Consider the following 14,592-nt stretch of genomic DNA (forward strand, 5'->3'; position numbering starts at 1 on the left):
AATGTGTTTCATGCGAGAGTGGAAGACCGGATTGGCACACACATAAGTAGCCCCAATATTGTCACAGTATATCGTGGGTGTTTCAAGTGAGTGTATGCCCAATTCGGTGAGCAAGTTTTGAACCCAAAGTAATTTTGATGAGGTAGCGACAATTGCTCTATATCCGACTTCTGTTAATGATCGGGCAATGGACCGTTGTCGTAAAGTTCCTCGAAAGTGATTGTGTGTTCATGAGCACGAATCGCTGCTGCGATTTCACGGTATTCCGGTCCTAATCCCCGAAGAGCGTGGATGACAAGGTCATCGTCATGGAGAGGTGAATCAATCATTGTCAACTCATTTGCAATAGATTTTAGTTGTTGTAAAAAATCAGAAATAGAACGAGAGTTGCGTTTAATCGTTGATAATTGGTCCTTGAGATGCATGACATGGGTTCGAGATTTGCTTGCGTAAAGTGTTGCAAGTTTGTTCCATGCACTTTGAGATGTTGCACAAGAGGCAATAAGGGGAAATGATGGCTTCGGAAGTGGAAGCAAAAATCCCATTGAGCAAGAGTTGATCTTGTCTAATCCAATGAAAATAGGCGGCATTCGAGACTGTTTGATTGGCGCGGGTGATCTCTTCCGGTGGGCAAGGACACGTTCCGTCGATAAATCCTTTAAGGTCATATTCGACTAGCAAGGACATGAATTGAGCCTGCCAAGAAGCATAGTTGGTGGAAGTCAGCTTCATGGGAAGCTGCGCATCAGCAGAGATTGCAATAAGTCCGGTTGAAGTGGCTTCAGGAATTTCGAGAATGATTGTTTCAGAAGTAGAGTTTGTGGCAGCCATGGCTAGGAGTAGACATGGGATGAGAGAGGCTCTTAGGAGTAGATACACTCTGATGCCATAAAAGGAGAAGATTAAGAGAATATTTTCCAAGATGATATTCATTGCTGTATATCAGTGATATTTATAGTACATGTACAAGGATGGCAACAACTAAAAATATGGAGAAAATCTCAACTAATTGACAACTATCTACAATAATGAGAAGAATGAAATTATGGAGGATAATTTGAAATTTAAATTTTAAACTGATTCTCTTATAGGCCAAACCCCTAAAAGAAACTCAAAGCAACCACACGATGTAGTGACAATTTGAGAATATATCTTACGTATAAAGAACACCATAAGGGCTCACTCGATTGACGTAACACGTTGGGTGTTACAATGTATGACCCCTTTGAATAGTAAAATAGAAGGCTCTTTTGTTGGAAAAATTGGAGGTCGATCCTGTTGAGAAGTATGAAGAACTGTTAATAGGACAACAAAAATCATCAACTTTTGAGGCGAGTAAACACTGTCCGCAAGGTAAGTCCCCCCTAACCAATCTACTACGAAAATGGCAGGGCGGATTAACCAAGAACACCTTGCTCGAAACTCTCTCGACTATGTAGAGTCTCCTCTACCTCCATGGTAGTTCCTTTCGCATAAACCCTAACTTTTCCCAGTTGTTCCCCTCTTCCCATCTTACAGTTTGCTTTGGACTTTTCTCAGCCCACAGAAGATGAAGCAAGCACGATTTTCAACATTTCCATCCCAAATAGATCACCATTTCCACAAAAAACTATCCATTATCCATTGCAATCTCGACCTTTTCCCCAGAATATTTTAGTCTAGAATTACTCACCACCTAGAGTTTCGTTTTCTGTTTGTCATTTGGCATTAAACCCTAAATTTGCTGTCACCTTTTCATAAACCCTACCCATGAAATCTGATTTCCCTTCAATGCTCCATCGGGTCTAGAGGCCTCTTTCCCACTCTCCTTAATCTGATTTTTACATGCAGTAGTACGCAATTTCTTCCCCTAGGGTTCTTGTTACTGAAGCATCTCTCTTCTAGTCACCATGGAAGAAACTGAGGAAGGAAATGCTCGCTTGGCCTCGCTCTGCAAAAGGTTAGGTAGACTATGGTCAGAAGAGACGATTGAAGAATGGGAGGATGCAGTACCGAAGGAAAACCTTGAGGAATGCCATCTAATTTTAGTGGGTAAGTTCATGTCCAACCCTTCCATCAATTTTCAAGCCTTTCAGAATACGATGAAAAGGGCTTGGAAAGTTGAAAATGTTGATATCACACAACGTGAGTCTAGCTTGTATGTGTTTAAATTTAGAAAGGAAGGGGAGAAAAATAAGGTTTTGGAGAATAGCCCTTGGCTCTTTTCAAATCATCTGGTGATTCTGAAACCTTGGATTCCCAATACCCCCATTTAATGTTATGATTTCACAACTTGTGCATTTTGGGTCCATATGTATGGTTTGCCCTTGGAAAGAGATACTGAGAAGGCTATTTGTAGAGATGTTCGAGAGTTGGGGAAAGTTACAGAAGCTAGAGTGAAAACTAAAGATGGTGTCTCTCTAAAAGCAGGGAAAGCAAGAGTAGAACTTAACCTACAGGAACCACTCAAATCTGCAAGCTAATCAAGTTGGAAGGGAAGAACATGTGGTTGGATTTTCGGTATGAACGACTATCACATTTCTGTTACTCATGTGGGAAATTGGGACACTATGCAATGTATTGCAAAGAGATACCTTTTGATGAGGAGAAACTGGAAAGAAAAGAGGAGATGTGCTTTGGTCAATGGCTGCGAACTGAAGTTCGGGAACATAGCCCGTTTTGGAAGGCCTTTTATGGGAAACAAGAGAAAGTTGATGACGAGGATGAACTTATCCCCGAGACACCAGAGATCTCAACTTAGTTGGTTCCTTTTGAGCCAACTTGCAATAACAAAGACAAAGAAATTGTGGAGGCGACGGAAGCAGAGATGGTAGATGTTGCATAAGGTGTCTTGTGTAACCGTCACCAAGATAGAGAGACGACAGGATACGGGGGTACTATACCCTCGTCACCAGTATTGGTCCAGAACCAAAGCAGCTAGGAAAAGAAAGAGGGTTCGGCAAATGTTAAAAAACCGAAGCTTACAGGTATGAATTCAATGGCATCATCTAGCAAAAAGATTAAACACTATAATCCCTATGGACTAAGAGGAAGTTTGCAGGGAGGAATTGATGAGACTCAAATGATAGACACCCCGATTTTTGAGGTGGAGGGGCAGGAAGATGGGCTTTGGTGGCTAGCCCTAATAAGCCACCAAGTGACAAATGATGCTCATTAGTTGGAATTGTCAAGGTCTGGGCAATCCCTTGACTGTCCAAGTACTAAGAGCCCTTGTGGTTCAAGAAAAGCCCAACGTAGTGTTCTTAAGGGAAACAAAGAACCAGGAGATGGTGATTCAAAGAATAAAGAAGGGGTTGAAGTTCCCCTATTGTTGTGTAGTGGATCCCATAGGCTTAGCAGCTAGTGGTGTTATGGAATGATAGGGTATCTTTGAATATTGAACATATGGCTGAGGAGTTTATAGATATGATTTACAAGGAGATGGATAGTGGCAAAAAGATGCGCATCACGTGCCTTCATGCGTCAACTATGTACCAAAAAAGATTACAACTATGGGAGGAACTAAGACAATTAGCTCCTCAAATTCTCTTCCGTGGGTATGTATTGGGGATTTCAACGAAGTACTTCATCATTGGGAGAAAGTAGGTAAGAGGATAGTTGAAAATTATAGAATGAATGCTTTTCGAGAGCTTCTGAATGACTGTTCCTTAATGGACTTGGACAGTAAGGGTTGCGCATTCACTTGGGCAAACAATAGGGAAGGCGATGATTTTGTGAAGGAAAGGCTATATAGGGTGGTTTGTACAATGGAATGGCAATTACTATTCCCAGAAGCTGAAGTTTTTGCACTACTTGCTATTGGATCAAACCATAGTCCAATTCTATTATCTTTGGAGGCAAATCGAGTCAAACAAAAAAAGGAATGTAAGTTTGAAGCATTCTGGCCGGAAGATGTGGAGTGTAGAGACGTGATTACTCATTCTTGGGAGTCCCCTCTTTTAAAAGAGACAGATCTTTTCAGGAAATTACGTGCAGTGACTCTTGCACTTGCCAAATGGAGCAGGAAGAGGTTCTCCAATGGGCATCAAAAGATCAATTATTTGAAACAAGAACTTCAACAGCTTATAAACAGTAACAGTGACTTCTATGATAGGGAGCGAGTATGTCTTTTACAATGGGAGATTGGAAAATTGTGGCAGCAAGAGGAAATGTACTGGAGAATGAGATCCAGAATTAACTGGCTTCAATGGGGTGATAAAAATACTAAATTCTTCCATGCGACCACTATCCAACGAAGGCTGAGAAACAGAATCAAAATGTTGCAGAACTCAGATGGTGATTGGATTAGGGACCAGGACCAACTAAAGAATATAACCATAGATTATTTTGAAATTTTGTATCAATCAGTTGGGTTTCGAGACTTCCAGCTCGTGTTGGATCAGTGCCCCCAGGTGGTGTCGAAGGAAATAAATGACCAGTTAGTAGCTGAGGTTACTTTAGAGGAAGTAAAGGGAGTAGTTTTCCAATTAGGGGCCTCAAAAGCACCCGAGCCGGATGGTCTTAATGGGCTGTTTATTCAACACCATTGGGAAATTTTGAAGTGCGATATTTTCAAAGCAGTGATAGATTTTTTTGTATTCGGGGTGATGCAACCATACTTTAACAAAACCATTATTTCCTTCATACCCAAAATCCCTAATCCAGAAAGACTAGAACAGTTTCGCCCTATTAGCCTGTGCAACTTTGTATACAAAATCATCGGCAAAAGTACACTAGAAGTGCCATAATGTGTACGGCGATCACTTTGATGCCATAACTTTTTTTCGGATCACTTTGGTGCCAAATCGGAGGAAAAGAGATCACTTTAGTGCCAATTTGGCCGGAAATCCGACGTAGCATTTTTTATTAATTTTTGACGCCTACGTGGCTCGTCGGAGGATGAGTCAGCGTGTACAGTCTGTATTTTTTATTTTAAATATTTTTTTCCAGCGTGTACAGTCAGCATTTTTAATTTTAAATAATTTTTTTCCTTTTTTTTTCCTCTTCTTTCCTTTTTGTTTTGTTTTCTTTTTTTTCTTTTCTCCCCTCGCCGGCCGGTTGCCGGTGGCCGACCGGCCACCGGCGAAGCCCGAGAAGGCCTCGCCAGATCTAGGCGAGGCGACCCTCGCCGGCGACAGGCAAGGCCACCCCTTGTCGGCCCAAGCGAGGCCGTCCCTCGCCGAATCTGGCGAGGGTCGCCCTCGCCGGATCTGGCGAGGGCGACCCTCGCCGGCGTTGGGCGAGGGAAACCCTTGCCTGGGCGGGCGAGGGTCGCCCTCGTCGGCGTCGGGCGAGGGTCGCCCTCGCCGGCGTCGGGCGAGGGTTGCCCATGCCCGACCCAGGCGAGGGCGACCCTCGCCCGCTTAGGCGAGGGCTTCCCTTGCCCGATGCCGGCGAGGGTCGCCCACGCCCGACCCGGCGAGGGCCACCCTCGCCCGCCCAAGCGAAGGTTTCCCTCGCCCGACGCCGGCGAGGTCGCCTCGCTAGATCGGCGAGGGCGACCCTTGCCGGCGTCGGGCGACCCTCACCGGCGTCGGGCGACCACACGCGGCGTCGGGCGAGGGTCGCCCACACCCGACACGAGCGAGGGCGACCCTCGCCGGCGTCGGGCGAGGGAAACCCTCGCCTAGGCGGGTGAGGGTTGCCGTCGCCCGAGTCGGGCGTGGGCGACCCTCGCCCGACGCCGGCGAGGGTTGCCCTCTCCCGACGCCGGCTAAGGTCTCCCTCGCCCGACACTGGCGAGGGTCGCCTTCGCCAGATCCGGCGAGGGCAGCCCTCACCTGGCCCAGCGAGGGGCGGCCTCGCCTGTCGCCGGCGAGGGTCGCCTCGCCCAGATCTAGCGAGGCCGCCCCTCGGCGGCCATGGGCAAGGCCGCCCTCACCCAGCCCTTCCCGGTCTTCGCCGGTGGCCGACCGGCCACCGGCAACCGACCGGCGAGGGGAGAAAAGAAAAAAAAGAAAAAAAAAGAAAAAGGAAAGAAGAGGAAAAAAATTATTTAAAATTAAAAATGCTGATTGTACACTCTGGAAAAAATTATTTAAAATAAAAAATGCTGATTGTACACGCTAACTCATCCTCCAGCGAGCCACGTAGGCGTAAAAAATTAATAAAAAATGCCACGTCGGATTTCCGGCCAAATTGGCACTAAAGTAATCTCTTTTTCTCTGACTTGGCACCAAAGTGATCCGAAAAATAGTTATGGCACCAAAGTGATCGCCGTACACAAGTTATGGCACTTCTGGTGTACTTTTGCCCAAAATCATCGCTAAGGTGATAGCTAACCGATTGAAGCCTTGGTTACCCAAACTAATTGCAACGGAGCAAAGAGCATTCGTGAGTGGGAGACAAATCCAAGACAACATCCTGGTTGTGCAAGAGGTACTCCATCAATTTAGAGTCAGAAGGCGAAAGAAGAAATTTTAGGCCATATTGAAGTTGGATATGCAAAAAGCCTATGATCGAATAGAGTGGGATTTTTTGGAGGCATGCCTAATGAAAATGGAATTCCACCATAAGTGGGTACAATGGGTGATGCAATGTGTATCTACTGTTTCCTTTAGTATGAAATTTAACAGACAACCTTCTTAGTACTTTCAACCGTCAAGGGGTATTAGACAAGGAGACCCACTATCCCCTTATCTCTTCATCTTGGTGGCAAATGTTCTATCCGTGCTTATCAAGAAAGCCGTGGAGATTGGCAACATCAAAGGCATCAAGCTAAACAGGTGGTGTCCCACTCTTTCCCACTTATTCTATGCAGATGATTCTATTTTCTTTTTAGACGGGAAGTTACAGGAATGCCAGAATCTGGCTAACGTTCTAAACTAGTATTGTCTAGCTTCAGGACAAACGATTAATCTCAACAAGTCTGGCATATTTTTCAGTAGAGATTGCCCTCAAAGTCTAAAAGTAAATCTGGCTAGAGAGCTGAGAGTTCCTGTGATTGATAAAACAGGTACATATTTAGGAATTCCGTCGGATTGGGGATGTTCTAAAAAAGAAATGTTTGCATGGATCTTGGGGAGAGTGAATACTAAACTGGAAGGATGGAAGGAGAATTTAATGTCCAAAGCAGGAAAAGAAATTCTTATTAAAATTGTGGTTCAGGCTCTTCCACAGCATGCAATGTTTATTTTTAAAGTCCCAGTGTCCATTTGTAAGACAATTGAGCAGAGAATTGCTGCCTTTTGGTGGAAGAACACTGTAGCTAAACTGGGCATGCATTGGAAAAGATGGGAAATTCTCAAAATTAGGAAAGACATGGGAGGGCTAGGCTTTAGAGACTTAATTGTCTTAAACAAAGCAATGCTAGGTAAACATGCCTGGAGACTCTCTCAGAACTTGTCATCTCTTTGGAGCCAGATACTAAAAGGAATCTACTTTCCACATAGAGACTTTTGGCATGCGAAAAAAGGCACACGTTCTTCGTGGGGGTGGCAAAGCTTACTACTGGGAAGAGACTCAATTGCTCATCAGGTGCAGTGGTCAGTGGGGGATGGAAAGAAAATAAGAGTTAGAGAAGACAAATGGTTGAGAAGGGGAGTAATTGGAGGACCTGCACCCAGAGGTGAACCTTCCTTGGTGGCTGATTTCATTAATTCAGAGGAGAATACATGGAATACCCAGCGTCTTAAGGATAGCTTTGATGCTCAAACAGTCAATGAAATTCTATCGATCCCAGTTAGACCTCAAATAGCAACTGACCAGCTAATATAGACAGGGACTCAATCAGGCGAGTATTAAGTAAAAAATGGATACAACAGCATAAAAGCAGTCGAGCACAACAAAAGCCATGATTCAGCATCATCTTCCTATCAAGTGCCTCGTAGCCTTTGGAGAAGGATTTGGAATTTGAAAATTACTCCTAAAGTAAGAATTTTTATGTGGTCTCTATGCCAAAATGCTTTACCCACAAAGGAAAATCTCCATCGAAGAAAAATTGTACCAGATCCGCTTTGTACACTGTGCAATGAAGAAGTCCTAGAGACAATCGAACAACTTTTCCTATTATGCCCATGGGCAAACAGAGTTTGGTCACACCCACAACTTGGCATACATATTCCATCACAAGGTTTATCAAGAATCGAAGCTTGGTTAGCAGATCGGACAGCAAATCGGGACAACTCACCTGATCTGGAAGTCGTAGCCTCGGTCCTTTGGCAGATATGGAAGGTGCGGAACCATTTCGTATTTAGAAAACAATGCCCAGATCCGGCTTTTACTGTGGAAACCGCTCTCGCAAGTTCGAGAATCATTAGCACTTGGGGCCTGCACAATGCGAAAACCCTCCAAAACCCGACCAGCTCATCCCAGATTTGGTGTCCACCGACGCTCGGGAATCTTAAAATAAATATTAATGGAGCCTACACACCGGGAAGGGAAGAAGGAGTAGTAGCTTGCGTGTGTCGTGATCACCAGGGAAGGCTTGTTGATGGATTCTCTTCTTTTGTCCGTGCGACTTCCTCCCTACAAGTGGAAACACATGCTTTGTTACAAACCCTAAAATTTCTGCTCCAGCGTGAGAGAGAAAAGGAGAATCTAGTGTTGGAGTCAGATAATCTTATTTTGGTCAATGCCTTGCATAGTCCCAATCAGACACCTTGGGAGGTCAGAGCTCTCTTGTCCGAATGTGTTGCTTTGTTAGAGTGTTTTCCTCATATTCGGATCCAACACTGTAGAAGGGAGGCAAATTTTATTGCGGACTGGACCGCTAAAGCCCACGGACGCAATTCCCTACCTTCAAATTGGGTTGTTTCGCCTCCTCAAACTCTTTTAGACCTTTTGTGTACTGAAGCCCATTTAATGGGTCTTTTTGGTTCTCCTACTTAATTGAAATGCAGCTTTATTTCGACCCAAAAAAAAAAAAAAAACACTGTCCGCAAGAATGAATTTCACCCTTCACAGAATGCAAAAGTGTGGTCTGACTTTTTTTCAAGAGTTAACAGACCTTTTAAACATTGTGAACTTCACTACTTAGGAGAAGGAACACCAGAAAAAACCAAAACAGAGAGAGAGAGAGAAAAAAAAGAGTATTTTGCATGCACTTTTCAGCTAAATGAAGCAATGACCGGTATTTATAGGCAAAAGCTCGGCGTGGAATCTAAGAAATCGATGAATGGACAGCATATTATTAGTGCTTGAAAGTCAGTAACAGGTAACACGATCCTATCAAATGGCTAGGGTGGAATCAAGTAATGGTCAAGTATAGGAACAATCAAAATATAAAGAGGCACAAATCGAGGGTCACGGGTAACATAATTAAATATCCTCATAAACTAGGCTTGTTAGATTAAGGCCTTGAGATAAAAATTAAATAGATAAGATGATAATTTAATTTGTTGAATAGAAACCACGGACCGAGCGTCGCGTTTATTTTGCATGTAAGGAGGCCAAAATCCAATTACACTTCAATTGACCCGATCTAATATGCACAAACCCCTCATCGCCAAGTCCATATAAAACAACATATAAAGGATGTAACTATCTTTTTAAATGAAATATGCAATGCAGCGCAAATATCTCCTATCAACATAAGTATAGAGTGAGTAAGAGACAAAAGAGATTGGAAAGTAGGTTTATCGTGGTTTGACCTTTGCACTTGGCCTCCCCCACTCTTTCGGTTCTAACAGCTCAAGAGCAAGGCTGGTATCCACTAGTTACAATTATTGGAGCCTTTCAACGAAGTTTAGATGAAGTTGCCTTTCCACCAAGAATAACAACAGATTATACAAGTATGACCGCTTTACTTCTACGCTCAAGCACTCTCACGGTGATTACAACACTCAATGAGAGTTGCAATAGAAAACCACATGACTCTTTTCACTAAGAATAAGCGAGGGAAATAAATGTAAACTTGAGAGCATTTCAATCACCTCAGCCAGCCCACAACAACCATAATATGATTTGCACATTGGAGTGTCGAACTGGATCAAAATAGTCGTTGCAAGATCTCTTTTTATCTCAGAACGTTAACATGTAGCTAATTAATGGACATTAATGGAAATTGATGAAATTGCCTCTGCAACTTTGCCTAACACTTCGTCTACTTAGCCAAAAATGGCAAACCAAGTCTGATTTACAACATTTCTGAGTGGATTTGAAGCCATGGAGTTGGCTTCAAAGCACCAGATTTGAATTTGGATCAAATTGATAAAGCGCCGGGTCTTCTTTCCCAAGTTTGTGGATGATTGTCCACTGTGTCGGTAGTGTAAACTTAAGATTCTTCAACAACGTGGTCTCCTCCTTGACCAAACAAAAAAAAAAAACAACGTGGTCTCCTCAGACTTGGTCATTTTCCCAAATGACAAACTGTTCACCTGCTGCGTTTAGATCATTCCTAGTATATTGATGTGCTCAGTCCAAGAAAAAGATCTGGTAGAAGAAAATAATCATCACTAAGTTCCCAGTAGATCACTTACTTCTTTAACCGTGTACGGGTGTTTGAGCTTTGATTTTTTGCAGGGAATGCGCTTTTGATTCTGAACTTAGTGCAGGAAAAGACTCTCCTTTTTTTATTCAATGAATATTTTTTTTTTCTGTACATTGACAATGCTTAATCCTGTTATATATATAGGACATATGACAACCCTAATTAAGAGATATACAATAGGAATAGGAAGGATTCTATACTAGGAAGAAATCTATATAATAAAAATGCCTAACAAATAGGCTAAAATAGCTCATGACCACACTTAGAACCTAGCCTACATTTCTTCCCTCATGAAAAACCTTTTCGATTAAAGGACTCTGCATAGTCAAGCAGATTCTTTGAATCCAGGACGAAAATAAAGAATGAGGACGACAAAGTAGCCTCGATGACTTATGGCTTTGACCCCGTGTGCGTGAATTCCGAGCCTCGTGATCCTTCTCCCCTTTCTTTTCTACAACCATAAGCTTAGCCTACGTTAAGTCCCTTGAAAAAAAGTTCATTCGAACCAAGAACTATCAATTAATTCAGGGCATAACAATAAGAGATCTAGAACTTGAAAAGTGATCTATGATTTGAACCCGCTTGCGTGAATTTTTTGTGCTGGTTTTAATCTTTCGAGGACGATCCCACTTAAGAATAAAGGACTTCTACTTAGGACATAAATAAGCCCGGTGCAATGGCTTTGAAAAGGGAACTTCGGGTTCAGATTCAATTTGGCTCGAAAAAAACTGGCTTAAAGGCTAGGGATTACCGATTCCTTCTTCTTCTTCAGTTGTCGATTGGATTTGTTGTTTTGATAAAATCCGTCTGGATGAAAGATTGATGCTCCATTAACTGCTTGAGCTTCTCGGAGATCATTGCACCTTTCCGATCTGAAAGGTCTTTTCATGAACCGTATTGTAAGCTTGGTTTTTAGTTTAAGAAACGAAAGGAGGATAAAAAATGGCTCAAGACACAAGCACACAATTATCTAAAGGGTGATTACAAGTCAAGGACCGCGGGGATTAAGTGTGACCATTCAGTTATCAACTTGCCCTAGATTAGAATGGAGCTTCTTGTCCAGGATGTAATGTTGGGTATCCAGCAACTAGAACTATCAACTTGATTATTGCTTGTCTTTGACGACCCCGATGTGAGACAGGTAATCTCTAGTGGGTTATATAGAAACGAAATCCACGCGGCTCAACGGGGATATTTAAAGGTTATCTATGGTGTATGGGGTACAGAAGAGAAATGCCTTTTCTTATCCCTGTGCCACCATCCAAGGTTTTGCACCAAAAACTTTGTTACTTATTTTCGCGAAGTTTGACATAAAAACTTATAGTTTTTGGAAGAGATTTTTGAATAATGAGCTCTTTGTTTTGAGAATCTCCCCCTATTTATTGGGAAAGAACAGATGCCAAATGCCCTTTTTATTCATCGACATTATGGTGCAATAATTTTACTGGAGAAAGACGAACAGCAAACCCTTCTTGTATACCTGTCATGAAACAATTTAACTTTAGTAAATCGTAGTGCTGAACCGAATTAAAGTACCTCCCGTTTTCAGAGGGGCGTCCGTTTGGGGGTTCGAGGGCCTGGCCCAAAATAAGCATTTTTGGTGATCTTGAGAGAAGATCATCATTGTATTCCTACTTTTTTCGAAATCTAGTGGATTCGCAGAGTGCTTCTGTGCGGAGATGTAACCTTGGTTTGGGTGATGGGTTTGCAAAGAAGGTGAGACCAAAGGAGTGCTTAATGAACCAAAAGAGATGCAATTGAGTGAGATAGCTTATCACTCGTGGACCTTATTTCGCGTATTGAACAATACGCTTGGGATTTACGGGCATCATTTTCGTAAAACTGATAACTCGTATCGTTTGATATAATTAGTCGATGAAAAATATTTTTATTATTGATAACAATTTATGCCTAAATATTTTAGTAGACGATGAAAATATTTTTTGTTCATTCATTTTTGTAAGCAATATAAGCATCATTTTTAGAAAAAAGAACTTCAAATCATTTATTTTTTGCAAAACAAATACACCATTAGTTGATGTCGGCAAGAGACATATGGGCCCTGCTCGGAAATGTCCAGTTAATCCACTACTAAGGCCCACAGACTTCAAGCCCTCCCAAATCTCTGGTTTTGTAATCCTCCAGCCCTTTGTAATATTTTGTGTTTAGAAGGCTCAACAACAGTGTTCCAAAAGTGTTGATTGATGCAGCGGACTGCTTTGTAATATAAGCAATGAACCGCACAAAAGCATACACATGGCTTTTAGGCTAAAATTAGATTGGAACCAAATGAAAGAGGCCAGTTTCACTCTATTTACCCAAATGGGTTAGAAAATGAGTCTATTTTAGAACTTTTAGTCCATTCAGGTGGACTTCATATTCTTAACCCATTTAAATCTATAATAAAAAATTCAGGAAATCCATTTATCACCCGGCTCATTGAAAATGAGTTAAAACGTGAGTTTCACAATCCATATTGCGAAAGTTGTCTACTGTCCCCGAGAGGTCATTCAAGCTACTGATTAGGTTGCTAAAGCCCACCGTGACAAGGCTATTCCCACCAATTGGTTGTCTTTACCCCCTCTACTTCTTTGGAATATTTTATATTCATAAACTCTTTTGTCCAACCCTAGTAGGGTTCTTTTTCCATGAACGAATGAAAGCATCTTTTCGACCAAAAAAAAAAAAATCCTCGTAATGCCACCTTTACTTATTTCCGGTGTTTGGAGGTCTTCCTCCCTCCATCGGGGTGTGGATTTTGTTGGAGTCTCTTGCAAAATTATAATTCAAAGAATTTGAAAAGTTAAGGGGATGAATACTCCGGTGCGTCATGCATGGGATACTATTTTTTTTAGCATGAAGTCTTAGGGTTAGGACTCGATTATAATTCGTACATGAAGTTAGGAGCTCTTGTGCAATTTTCTCTAGTTTCAACGAAGCTGACGTGTCATCCGATTAATTTACCTCTAAGTTGAGGGCTAGATTGAGATAATCCCAATCCTTTTTTGAGTATCAAAGGGATTGGAATTGTCAAATGGCCCTCAATGTAATGCCTAAAGTTTACTCATTTTGAGTTATCGTTTGCTGAGATTTCTCTTCAAGTTCTCTATCAAATTGGGTATATTACTTCGGACTCTTGTCTTGCATTTTCACCAGAGTGTGGTAAAAACGTTATTATCTTAACAATTATAAATTTGTTTGGACCAAAAATGATGTTTCGATAAAAAATTTCTTGATGGTGGGAAATAAAGTTTCTCTTAGTGCACAGCTGCTAAATTTGAAGTAGGAAGAAATTCTCGATCTTCTTGCTAACTTTCAGTTTGTAAGTGTAAGGAAAAGGTCATGGAAGAAATCGACTAATCTTTTGATGCACAACAAAAGAATTACCTAGGAATATAGATTGAATTACCAGTGAGTAATAGATGAATCTATAACTTCACAATGGTCTGAATATAATCACAAGCAAAAATATTTTTTTTGCACAACGTTAATACCAATCGTCATCTCAAAGTAATAGTGGAGGCCTTTTGTGTATTATTCTTATAGAGAGGAGAACATTCGCTTCATTGCACATTGTATTCTTTATGTGTGATTTTTTCTATCACATCAGGAAGTTATTTTCACTTTACTTAAAAGACAACCACTCACACATTTTCAAACGGTGCCTCTCAAACACACTCCATCATGGGCGAATCACCGAAATATAACACTAAGGCTGTGGAGCGATTGGATACTGATCATTTGGCTTCTACCACTTCAATGAATCCTCATTAAGACAAGGATTTGTTGTTTAATGCAGAGGATTTTGAGGCTGATTTGTGTGATTTGCTGTGGAACTATCTGGGAAAGCATTGCATGCAGTTGACGGGAGTGTTGCTGTTTGCCTTTATGTGACTCGATCTACTGTGTATAAATCAAATGTGGATCAATTGATCGATGGGATTCATCGACAGATTCTTATTTGTCCTGAGAGACATTGTGCAGACAGATACTTTTGAGATGAACTCTTTTTGTTCAGATTTATTGTCCAAGGAATAAGACATGGCGAACTCTCTCGTTGCAAAGTCGGCATTCCATTGCCCTTTGGATTTTAGGACTGCAGTTATGTGCACCATTCATCTTTAGTGTAAAAAGTATGGTCTATATTTTCTACAAAGTTCCGTCGTGCATAAGCTGTGATGGGT

At 41.8% G+C, this 14,592-nt stretch overlaps 1 long non-coding RNA gene across 1 annotated transcript; it reads right to left on the reverse strand.

The window, feature by feature from the left end:
• Positions 1-1,550: 1,550 nt before the first annotated feature.
• Positions 1,551-8,525, reverse strand: LOC130135285 (uncharacterized). The gene is made up of 2 exons (XR_008814731.1): positions 8,108-8,525; positions 1,551-1,930 (listed from the first exon to the last, which is right to left on the reverse strand). It is a non-coding gene; the product is annotated as an uncharacterized LOC130135285 (long non-coding RNA).
• Positions 8,526-14,592: the final 6,067 nt, after the last annotated feature.

Source organism: Syzygium oleosum, unplaced genomic scaffold, assembly GCF_021117445.2.
Source record: "Syzygium oleosum isolate NSW1041296 unplaced genomic scaffold, Sole_v2.1 Sole_v2.30, whole genome shotgun sequence".
NCBI classification, from domain to species: Eukaryota; Viridiplantae; Streptophyta; class Magnoliopsida; order Myrtales; family Myrtaceae; genus Syzygium; species Syzygium oleosum.